Below are 12,727 nucleotides of genomic sequence, written 5' to 3'. Positions count from 1 at the left end.
GAAGTTCCTTGATGAAAGCTTGTGAGGATATTCACTTGAATATGAGCTAGGAGAAAAAGATGAGGCAAGATGATTTAATTATTTTGGTAACAATTCTTGCCATATTAATTTTGTTGAATGAATCATGATAAATGAATTTGCGAAAGTATGCTTGTATGTTTACATGATTGAATTATCATTGTGTTTAACATTGAGTGCTTTATCATGATGCATGGCTATATATATATATGATGATAACTTGTCAACTCATCATGATGGATTTGTTTTTATTTTAATGATTATGTAATGCCTAAGCATGATAAATAAGTGATATGCTTTAATTCTCAATCTTAGAATACTTACATATTTCATGATTGTGTGATGTATATACATGATAGATAAGTTATATGTTATTTCTTGCATTAGAAATTATCATGGTGGATAATTAGAAAATCATGCATTTGAGATTTTTTTTGTAATGATTTTGCCATTGAGTATAAATTTTCATGACCTATAACTCTACATCAAAATGGAGTTGTAGAGAGAAATGATAGGTCTATTCAAAAAATGGTTAAGACCACATTGATTAGACATCATCTCAATAATACTCTCTATGAGTTTTGAAAATATAGAAAACCCAACATTAGTTATTGCAAAGTTTTTTGGATGCAAATGTTTTATTTTGAACACAAAAGATAATCTTGGCAAATTTGATCCAAAATTTGATGTTTGTATTTTTCTTGGCTATTCAAACATAAGCAAAACTTATAGAGTATATAACAAAAGAACTTTGATTGTGGAAGAATTTATACATGTTATATTTGATGAGTCTAATTCTTCCTCTATGGAGAAAGTTGTTGTTGATGATAATATAGATGAAAAGCTACAAGAAGATTATCAAATGATAGCCAAAAGAATTTACAGGTAGTTGCGACTGTGGCTCACATCTTCCTCTGGTTTTACGTCCAGAAACGGCTTGAACGCCCTCTATGGGTCGAAGATAGGCTTCCTATCCAGTTTTCTTATAAACTGGCAAACAGGGTCGTTTATAGTCAGATTCCCGAGACTATATCGTGCATGCTCTTTCTGGAATAATGGCCATAACTGGAGAATCGCTCCTTGCACATATCCACTGGGATGCGTTTCAAGAGAAAAAAGGATATCATCCAATGACTCCTTATTCAAGCCATCCCTAATGAATTGAATCTTATCTTCCCTATTATCAGACACCATTCCTAAAGAACATGGGTTTTTATTGCAACTCATTCTGGCACACTTATGACAAGCAACAGAAATTCTTCGAGCTCGTCGTTTTCTTGCATAATTTCCTTTACCACAACCAGGCATGTATGCAATAAATTTTGGAGGTAACTCACATGCCGATCGTACTTTAGCCTCGATTAACCAACGGATGTCAGTAGGTATGTTATTCCTCATGAGTAATCGCATGCGTTCGGACCGAGCTTTATAGATCGTAAGGAGAGCATTCTGAGGAAGTGAAGGGAATCGCTTGTGAAGCTTCGCTAGAGTCTCATTTTTGTCCATACTTTCGCCTCAGAATATCAGTTATTATGGGAAACTGAAGTAACCGACTTGATTGTCACGGAGTACCGTTATCCGCCACTTCACCGGGGTAACAAACTAAAGCACACAAACAGAAAAACAAATTAAAACACATAAAGAAAATTAAAATCGTCCTCTTATTGAATTTACCTCAAGCTCCAACTGGATGTCGTAAACACTTCTCTCAATGTCTCTGAGTTGGCTTTCTAAACCCTCAACATACGCTACTAACTCTGGTGGTTGTAGAGCCCAAATGCGTTGTGTTTTACAAAATTGAATCTGCCTTTTGAGATGAGTTTTGACACGTTGAAGTGGTTTAAGAATGTTCAAGAGGAACGGTCTAAGTATGAGACTCATGATTAACAATGATAAGAGAAAACTTAATGGTAAAATAAACACACTTATGCAAAAACAATTTCAATTAGCAAAAGAATAATATAAAGAAAGAAAACAAAATCAAATCAACGAAAAGAAAGAAAACAAAATCAAATCAACGAAAAGAAAGAAAACAAAATCAAATCAACGAAAAGAAAGAAAAAAAATCAATTCAAATCTGGTGGGTCACTCAAATTTATTTCGGTGTCTTCTCCACGTGGTTGGTATTCTAGATATGGCTTTAATCTTTGACCATTAACTTTAAACGTGACACCGTTCTTTGGGTCCTTAATTTCAATTACCCCATGTGGAAAAACAGTATGAACAATAAAGGGACCAGACCAACGAGAGCGTAACTTACCTGGGAATAGGTGCAAGCGAGAATTGAATAAAAGCACTTTCTGACCTGGAGTGAAAGATTTTCTCATAATTTGCTTGTCATGGAAGACTTTCATTCGTTGCTTGTAAATCTTGGCATTTTCGTACGCATCATTGCGAATTTCTTCAAGTTTTGCCAGCTGTAATCTTCTTTCTGAGCTGGCTTGCTGCATGTCAAAATTGAATTTCTTGATGGCCCAATATGCACGATGCTCGAGTTCCACAGGTAGGTGGCAAGTTTTTCCATACACTAGCCTGTAGGGTGACATCCCAATCGGGGTCTTGAAAGCCGTTCTATATGCCCATAAGGCATCATCAAGTCTTAATGACCAATCTTTTCTGTCCGGCCTCACCGTCTTTTCTAATATGTGCTTTATTTCTCGATTGGAGATCTCAACTTGGCCACTGGTTTGCGGATGATACGGGGTCGCCACTTTGTGTGTGATTGAATACTTTGTCAAAAGAGTTTTGAATGATTTTTTACAAAAGTGGGCACCACCATCGCTGATTATTGCTCGAGGGAATCCAAAGCGCGAGACAATGTTGCTTTTCAAAAATCCTATCACCACCTTGTGATCATTGGTCCTACATGGAATTGCTTCTACCCATTTTGATACGTAGTCAACAGCAACCAATATGTATTGATGGCCAAAAGAAGGGGGAAAGGGTCCCATGAAGTCGATACCCCATACGTCAAAAATCTCAACCACTAAAATTGGATTTAGTGGCATCATATTTCTTCGCGTAATGCTCCCCATTCGTTGACACCTATCACATGAAGAACAGAAAGTGTAAGCGTCTCGAAATATAGTTGGCCAATAGAAACCACATTGTAAAACTTTAGTCGCTGTTTTCTTAGCACTGAAATGGCCTCCACAAGCTTGTTCATGGCAGAATGAAAGAATATTCTGAATTTCACTTTCTGGGACACATCGTCTAACAATTTGGTCTGCACAATACTTGAACAAATACGGGTCATCCCAAAAGAAATTCTTTATCTCTGCAAAGAATTTTGCCTTGTCTTGCTTGGTCCAATGCTCAGGAAGTTTACCTGTAACAAGATAATTAACTATATCAGCATACTAAGGTAATACTTCCACACTCATTAATTGTTCATCTGGAAATGACTCATTCAATATTAATGGCTCTGTAATTGTGTCAAAATGGAGACGAGAGAGGTGGTCCGCCACAACATTTTCTGTCCCTTTCTTATCTTTGAATTCCAAGTCAAACTCCTGCAAAAGTAACACCCAACGAATTAGTCTGGCTTTTGTATCTTTTTTTGTGAGAAGATATTTAAGAGCAGCATGATCTGTGAATATAATTATTTTACAACCAATGAGATAAGATCGAAATTTTTCTAATGCAAACACTACTGCTAGCATTTCTTTTTCAGTAGTTGAATAGTTCAACTGTGCATCATTCAATGTCATACTAGCATAATAAATAACATGGGGAATTCGATCAACTCTTTGTCCTAATACTGCTCCTACTGCATAATCAGATGCATCACACATGAGTTCAAATGGTAAGCTCCAGTTCGGGGCCTGAATGATGGGTGATGATGTCAACAACTGTTTTAATTTTTCAAACGCCATAAGACATGAATCATTAAAGATAAAAGGTACATCCTTAGCAAGTAAATTACATAAGGGTCTAGAAACTTTGCTAAAATCTTTAATGAAACGTCTATAGAAACCAGCATGCCCAAGGAAAGATCTTACTTCTCTGACTGTTTTGGGTGGAGGAAGATTAGAAATGAGATCCACCTTGGCTTTGTCAACCTCAATACCTTTGCTCGAAATGATGTGACCGAGAACAATACCTTGTTTTACCATAAAATGGCATTTCTCCCAATTTAAGACCAAGTTCTTCTCGATACATCTCTGCAGAACTAGTGTTAGATGATGTAAACATTGATCAAACGAATCACCAAAGACAGAAAAGTCATCCATAAAGACTTCAAGGAATCGGTCAACCATATCAGAAAAAATGCTCAACATGCATCGTTGAAATGTAGCAGGTGCATTACATAATCCAAATGGCATTCTCCTATATGCAAATGTGCCAAAAGGGCAAGTGAAAGTAGTTTTCTCTTGATCTTTTGGTGCTATGGGAATCTGATTATATCCTGAGTAGCCATCTAGAAAGCAATAAAATTCATGGCCTGCTAATCTATCAAGCATTTGATCAATAAATGGTAAAGGAAAATGGTCTTTACGTGTGACAGAATTCAACTTTCTATAATCAATGCATACAGGCCATCCTGTAGTTACTCTAGTGGGTATCAATTCATTATCAGCATTGGTAACTACTGTGACTCCTGACTTTTTGGGGACAACTTGTACAGTACTAACCCATGAACTATCAGAAATGGGGTAAATGATACCAGCATCTAATAGCTTAAGGACTTCTGTTCTAACAACTTCTTTCATATTAGGATTTAACCGACGTTGCATTTCCCTAGTAGATTTAGCATTTTCATCAAGGTGAATGTAATGCATGCAGTCTACTGGGTTTATACCTTTGATATCTGCTATGGTCCATCCTAATGCCCTTTTATGCTCTTTTAAAACATCCAACAACTTACCTTTTTGTTCGTCATTTAGGGATGATGAAATGATTACCGGCAGAGTACTTTCTTCTCCCAAAAATGCATATTCCAATGTGTTGGGCAATGGTTTGAGCTCGAGTTTCGGTGGTGATTCTGATGATGGGATGAGTTTCTTCTCTGATAGTGCTAGTTGTTCAACTCTTGACTTCCATTTATTAGTGTCCATGGATGGTGCTGAGTCAAGTAGGGCGTTGACCTCATCGACCGATCTGTCAATATCAAAATCAAAACCAAAGTGAGTTAAACATGTTTGTAAAGGATCATCACTAAGGTTTGAAACAAAAGTATCATCAACTAATGCTTCAATTAAATCCACATCAACAATTCCATCATCTGCACTGTGAGGTTGTTTGGCAATGTTGAAGATGTTTAGCTCCATAGTCATGTTGCCGAAAGACAACTGCATATTTCCAGTCCTGCATTGAATGTGAGCATCCGCAGTTGCCAAGAAAGGTCGGCCTAGGATAATGGGAATGTGCTTCCTTGAATCCTGTATAGGTTGAGTGTCAATTACAATGAAATCAACAGGAAAATAAAACTTGTCTACCTGGATAAGCACATCCTCCACAATACCACGAGGTATTTTTGTGGACCGATCTGCAAGCTGTAACACCACTGGAGTTGGGTGTAATTCTCCAAGTCCAAGTTTCACAAATACAGAATAAGGCAACAAATTTACACTAGCTCCTAAATCCAACAAAGCATTCTCAATTGTGTGGTTCCCTATGCTACATGAGATAGTGGGGGAGCCTGGGTCTTTGCATTTTAAAGGAATTTTATGTTGGAGTATAGAACTAACGTTTTCTGTTAAAAATGCCTTCTTTTGAACATGCATGTTTCTCTTTTTAGTACAAAGGTCTTTAAGAAACTTGGCATAAGATGGAACTTGCTTAATAGCATCAAGTAAAGGGATGTTAACACTTACCTGTTTGAAGATTTCAAGAATCTCACCTGTGGATTTTCCCTTCTTGCCTTTAGCTAACCTCTGGAGAAATGGAGCTTTCGGAACATATTCTCGTGGGTTGATTTCTTCTTTCTCCTCCGGTGGTGAGTCCTCAACACTCACAGGAACAATTTGATTTTCTTTTCTCACCGGCATCTCCACTTTGTTGTCGACTTCTTTTCCTTTTCGCAAGGTCATGACAGCTTTGACCTCTCCATGCTGCTGTGGTGAACTGGTACTTGCTTCATGTACTCCTTTAGGATTAGGCACTGGTTGACTTGGAAACTTGCCTTTCTCAACAGTCATTGCCAAGGTCTGAACTGAAGAAGCAAGTTGTCCCACCATCTTCTCGAGGCTTGAAACTGATTGGGCTTGTGAGTTGAAGCCCGCTCCCAATTCATTTCGTAGTCCATCAATGGTGCGGTTCTGTTGCTCAATCGTAGAGTGAGTAAGATTTTTGAGATTCTGGAATGAATCCTCCCATGGTCTAGGTTGAGAGTAGTTCTGGTTCTGATTGTATGGTCTAAATGAGGGCTGAGAGGCTTGAGGAATTTGCGGAATTGGTTGCATTGGTGGAGCTGGAGCTGCTGGTCCATTCTGTTGGAATCCTTGAGACCATGAAAAATTGGGGTGGTCTCTCCATCCAGGATTATATGTGTTGGAGTATGGGTTGTAATTCGATGGTTTTCTCATTACACCTATGGCATTGGCTTGATCTGAGTATGAGTCATGGTCATGTGGTTCTGTTGATTTAGCAGTCGATAACGATGCTATTTGTCGAGCAAGACCTTCAACCATCTCCTTGACTTCTTTGATTCCCGAAGTTGACTCGCCAATTTGAACCTCATTCACTCCTTTAATTCTTCTAGTATTCCTGAGTGATCGACTCCGTTGTTGGGAATTATCTGCTTGTCGCTGGAAGAATTCCCAAATTTCTAATGCACTTTTTGACATTAGCTCTCCTCCACTTGTTGCCATTAGCCATTCTTGCACATTCGGTAGTAATCCCTCCAAAAAATATTGACATTGGTGCCATTTCTCGTACCCATGATGTGGACACTTCAAGAGTAGCCCATTGAATCGCTCCCATGTTTCGAAAAATTGCTCGTCCTCTTTCTGAGTAAACTCTGAGATTTCCCTGCGAATAGAATTGGTTTTATGCACTGGGAAATATTTGTTCAAAAATTTAGTTACCATTTGTTCCCATGATGAAATGCTATTAGCAGGCAACGTATTTAACCATGAACGAGCTCTATCCTTTAAAGAAAATGGGAATAGTCTAAGTTTAACATCATCATCTGAAAAATTCTCATATTTGAATGTTTGACAAATGGCATGAAAATCATTCAAATGATTATATGGATCCTCATTTTCTAGGCCATAAAATGTAGGGAGACAATTTAACACACTAGGTTTTAATTCAAAACTCCTAGCAGCTACATTTGGGTATCTTATGCATGACGTGCTCAAATTAGCTAAGGGACTAAAATAGTCCTTAAATGGCCTCTCCTGTGGTGCTTGTAAATCCATTTTATTTTTAACGTGTTTGTGTGTGCGAAGTGTTTTTTCTAATTCAAGGTCTATAGGTTCAAGATTAGGTAATAATGACCTACGACCATGCATGCAAAATAAATAAAATAAAAATAAAGATGCAAACAAAACAAAAAATAAAGATGGGAACAAAACAAAAAAAAAAAGAAGAGGGAGAAATTACGATACTAACCTTATTGCGCTATTACAACCTTTGTATAAAAATACACAAAAATAAATACGTGAAAGAAATTAACTAAAAATTAAATTAATAAGATAAACAAAAAAAAATTACAAAGAAAAATAAATGGAAAATTAAATTACAGAATTTTAAAGAAGAGAAAAAGAAAAGAAATACTAACCTTTAAATGTAGATTCACTTTTTTTTCTTTTTTTTTTAATTAAAAAAAATACAAGAAAACAAATAAAAGAAATTATTCAAAAAAAATTAATTCTATGAATTAAAATTACTTACCTCCCCGGCAACGGCGCCAAAAACTTGTTGTGCAAATTTTAATGTACTCGCAAGCGCACGAATCTATTGTAGTATAGACTAATGGTGACGAGTGTCGATCCCACGAGGAGGTGGATTTTAATTATATATAGAATTAATTTTGTAAATGGGTGATTGGATTTATGGTGGAAATGATTTGGAATATGCTAAAACTTAAATTAAAATGGCGAGAATAAATTCTAAAATTGGTATTGAAATGGCGAGAATAAATTGACGAGAATTATATTGAAATGACGTACTTGGGTATCTGGATCCGTATCAACATGCATCATGGGCTAAATAATCCGTATTAATGCCAATTAAATCATGAGGGGGGAATCCACACCTCATGAACCACGCTCTAATCAATATGGTGCTAAGGGCTTATCGTGCCAAATAATAATAACCTTATACTAGAGAGCCGGTGTAACCAAGGCGGTATCTAGACAAGACTATTATTATTTGTCGACGAGAAGTCAAAACATCCACAAAAATTAGAGGGGAAGAGAAAATAAATTTACCAAATTAAGCCCATGACACATGTTGAGACTTCACCTTCAACCCAAGCTTGAAAGAAAATTAGCCACTCATAGTTGAACTAGGGGCAAAATGGGAATTTATTAAAATACGAAGAAAATACAAGATGGAGAAGGAATTACAGAAAATGGATCCCAAAAATGGATTCAGAGATATTAAATTAGGGGGGGAGGCCCCCTTTTTATAGATACATGGAGTAAATCATGGCCATCGGATTAAAAACAGTTTGGACGCTCAGGATTGCGCCACGTCATCAGTCAACAGTCCACGGTTTGACCACGCGGATGAACAGTAACACGGTTTGACCCGACTTGGAACAGTAACGCGGTTTGACCCGGATGAACAGTAACGCGGTTTGGTTGAAAATAATCCTGTGTGATGCATGCACCGTACGCGAGATTTTTCGTCCACTGATATACTGCCACGTCACCATCAACAGTACATAAGAATTTTAGTCCAATAGGATCGTGACACCTCATCAGTCAATGCCACATCATCGGTCAATGCCACGTCATCATCCGTCTATGTGAACAGTGTCGTGAACAGTAACGTATACAGTACCGTACACATGAATAGTACCGTACATGTGAATAGTGCCATTTTTCCTTTTATGCTCCTCCTAAGGTTTTCGACCGTCCAAAAAGTGATGTCCGTTTTGCCGTCTGATCTCTCCTTTATTGTGAAATGACTATAATGCCCCTAAAATACATAAAATACTTAATTAAAATAAAACACATGTAATTAAATCACAAGAAGGTTAAATATATAAAAGTAAGGGTTGTTAGTAAGACTTAAAATGTAAAATGACGGTTTTCTCCTTTATAAATATGCATTTTCTAACACTCAACAATCACACTTTACAAACTTATCAAAGACATGCACTGACCAATGCTTGGGGTTTAACTTTCTCAGCCATTGAAATGCATTTTCATTAATTTTTTGTATGTTATTCATTGCGCTCACAAAAACATCTTTACTCGATGCTCTAACTGCCCTCCAAAACTCATCCCTCAACTCCACTTAAGGGAATCTTGTCTTAAGGTTCGCAAACATATGTCTCGCACATAACTTATTTTATGCTCTAGTGAACTCCAAATGACGTGCATTAAGTACTCTTTTTTGCATGTTAGTCACGAATGTCAATTGCCTGTCATTAGTTAAATACGCTTGCAAGTGGTCTAAAAATCAAGTCCAGCTTTGAGTATTTTCAAATTCACAAACACAAATTGCAATGGGAAATATCCTCTTATTTGTATCTAAACTTACTTATGATAACAACACACCTTCTAATTACCCCTTTAAGTGACATTCATCAAGCCCTATCAACGACTTACAACCCTCCTCAAACACATCTCTAAGGTCTGGGAAGCTCACCATAAACCTTTGAAACATGCACTTATGAACATATGTGTCATGCTTTATCACATTCAGCAAGGTCAATGCCACTGGCTTTTTCTATTTGATGACATTTGCATAATCCCACAATGATTTGAAGCTGTCAACATGGTCACCATTAGCAGCTGATTTTAAAATTCTTCTCTTTGGCTTATAGACCTTTTGTGGAACAACAATCACCCATGCATTTTTTTAGATCATCGACAAACGTGTCCACACATATCCTTAGATCAGCAAGCACTTTATTGCGGTACTTTCTTGCTATCCAAGCTTCAATTACCTCAGGATTGTTATCAAGGCCTTCATAAGTGTGTATGCTGTGCAAAACCCGAATTTGAAAGCACTTGCCCCAGTTTTGAAGTGCAGCATATACTCTAATTGGGCACTTGTTTGCACAGCAACCACACAAAATCTTTTTTCTCTCGAACTTGATCCTCCTACCCTTGAAACTCCATTGAATACAGTAATCCTTCAGAGCCCATGTCAATTCTCTGAAATTCTTGAACATCATTCCCTCTTTAAATTCAATTGGTTATGTACCCTCTCTAAACATTTTCCTGCCCAATGCATAAGACATCTTGCTAAATTGATGCTCGTCCTCTGAGTCTGAAAGTGGCCTATTGTCGCCATTATCATTTTCATATCCATCAAGTAAGTCATCATCTTCTTCGTTTTGAGCTTTGTCTTAAGGCTGACTCTTATATACTCTTGTGGCTCCACGCATATCATCTTCTCATTCAAACTAGATATAAAAGTCTATTTCCTCAGCTAGTAGCATCTCATCATCTTTATCTACATGTCTTGTTGGACCTGCACCATCATCATTCTTACTTGATTTACTCTTTTTACTTTTCTTGGATGAGTTCATGACTTGCTCCGAATCTACAAAGTTGGTATTTCTTTTATTTTTTACAGGCTTCTTATCAGCCTTAACTGTAGTAGAATGAGGCATCCTCTAATTTGCAATCCTTTGAGAAGCTCTAATTTGGACAGTAACAACCTTATTCTTGTTAGCTTACTTATGTGAATTGGTGATAGTAACAGGTGACTTGTTAACATTTTTCCATTTTCTTTTACTAGGTTTAGTTTGTATAATCTCTTATAGAAAATTCTCAGTAGGCACTATATCTTCTACTTCTTTAGTTGGTACCTCTGATTGAGAATGTGTAGTCATTGATCTTCTAAACCTATGGGATGTATTATTCTTTAAGAATTGGGATAATAGTGGATCAACAACCTCAACATCTTTCTCATCAGCTTCCACTACAAAGTCATTTAAGACTTTATCAACAACATAAAAATCATATAAGTGATCACTATGCTTTGAAAGGTGTACGGAGTCAGTCTCACCCTCATCAGCACCATTTTCTAGACCACAATCACCTGAAGGATAGTTAAATACAAGCATTGATAACGGGGTTTTGTCAAACTGAGGTGGTAATGTTGTTGCTGGTATTAGAAATAAGGTTTGGTCAAATTGTGGTAGTAGTTCTAATGTGACTTGATTAAATTTAGAAATGTTTTATCTGGAGCCCCTTTTGTAGGTATGACAAAGCTACCAAACACATTGGGTTGTATATTGTTGTTAATAGGTGCCTTTAATTTCTCTAGCACTTTTCATATAGTTTGGATATCAAGTTTGACTTTAGGTGATGATTCATGAATAGAATCTGGATATGGTCTGGACTTCAAACTAGTAATTTGAGCTGTGGTTTTTGTTGTAAGCTCAGTTCTGCTGTAATGGTGGGTTCAGTTGTGGTTTGTATTTCAAAATTGTTAGCTTCTGCTATAGTATCAAGTTCAGTTGTGGTTTGTGTTTGTAGATCATCTTCTACTGCAGTGGTGCCCTCAGTTGTAGACTCTAGTTATGGAATAGAGAGCCTAGAAAATTTGGTCTCTGAAATTTTTCTTGAACTTTTTCTTACCACTAACTTTCTTTTGCCACCTCTTTTTCTAGTTGCAATTGCATGTACTTGTTGTTGTGCTTTAACATTGTCGGTTGGTTGCCTCGGAAACATAAATAACACATTTTGAGGTTTAACATTAGGCCCAGCAGCAACATCTTCTATATCATCCTCAAATAACCTCCTTTTAATCACATTTGGCATATTAAGTGCTACGATGGTTGTTGGTGGTTAAATACTAATGCTATTAGTGTCAATGTGTAAGTGTACACAACAAGTAATAAAGTGATGAGTATTCAAGATCGTCTCCACAGGGATTGATGTTATCAGATTTGCTACAACAATCTTAACAGTGTAGATTTTGTGCTAAAATAAAATAAACAATTGATGAAACTAATTTACTAATTAAAATAAAAACGCAATAAATAAAATGCAACAAAATAAACTATCACGTCAAGCTCAAGGATAAAACTAATGGTAATATATAGTAGTTGAGTGAATAAACTATCTTAATGGCCTTGACTATTTTTTAATGGTTGGCTCGGTTGCTGCGATATTTGCTACAGCACTGGGCAGAATCCTTATGTATCCTCAGCCGTCGCATGTTGGATATCTTATATCTATATGCAACCTAACAGTGATCAGTTGCTATGCCAACATAAGATATAACATTACACGCTTAGGTTTTATTTACCCTACAATGTGAATCCTTATGTATAGTTCATCACTAATCTTAAATCAAGCATGGCCCTTTTGGGACTCAAGTAAAACTCAATCCGGAAAACTCAATTTAAGATCAAGTATTGTTCTGATATGTTCCACTAAGATATGCAATTTTGCTGCTCTCTCCTAACTTGTATCATTAAATGGGTGATCAACCGAAATAATGAATAAAATAAATACTATAAAAACAAACTGTCACAGTAAACATGCAGTAACACATATATTCAGTCAATTAACCATCAAGATTGTTTATCACTCAACTACAAATAAATTTAGTTCATGGTTTGTAAAAG

At 36.6% G+C, this 12,727-nt stretch overlaps 1 non-coding gene across 1 annotated transcript; it reads left to right on the top strand.

Annotated features, from left to right (window-relative positions):
* Positions 1–6,894: 6,894 nt before the first annotated feature.
* Positions 6,895–6,998, top strand: LOC127901564 (small nucleolar RNA R71). The gene has a single exon (XR_008053805.1). It is a non-coding gene; the product is annotated as a small nucleolar RNA R71 (small nucleolar RNA).
* The last annotated feature ends 5,729 nt before the right edge of the window (positions 6,999–12,727 follow it).

This window comes from Citrus sinensis, chromosome 3, assembly GCF_022201045.2.
Source record: "Citrus sinensis cultivar Valencia sweet orange chromosome 3, DVS_A1.0, whole genome shotgun sequence".
Lineage (NCBI taxonomy): Eukaryota > Viridiplantae > Streptophyta > Magnoliopsida > Sapindales > Rutaceae > Citrus > Citrus sinensis.
This window is presented reverse-complemented; position numbering and strand designations above follow the sequence as displayed.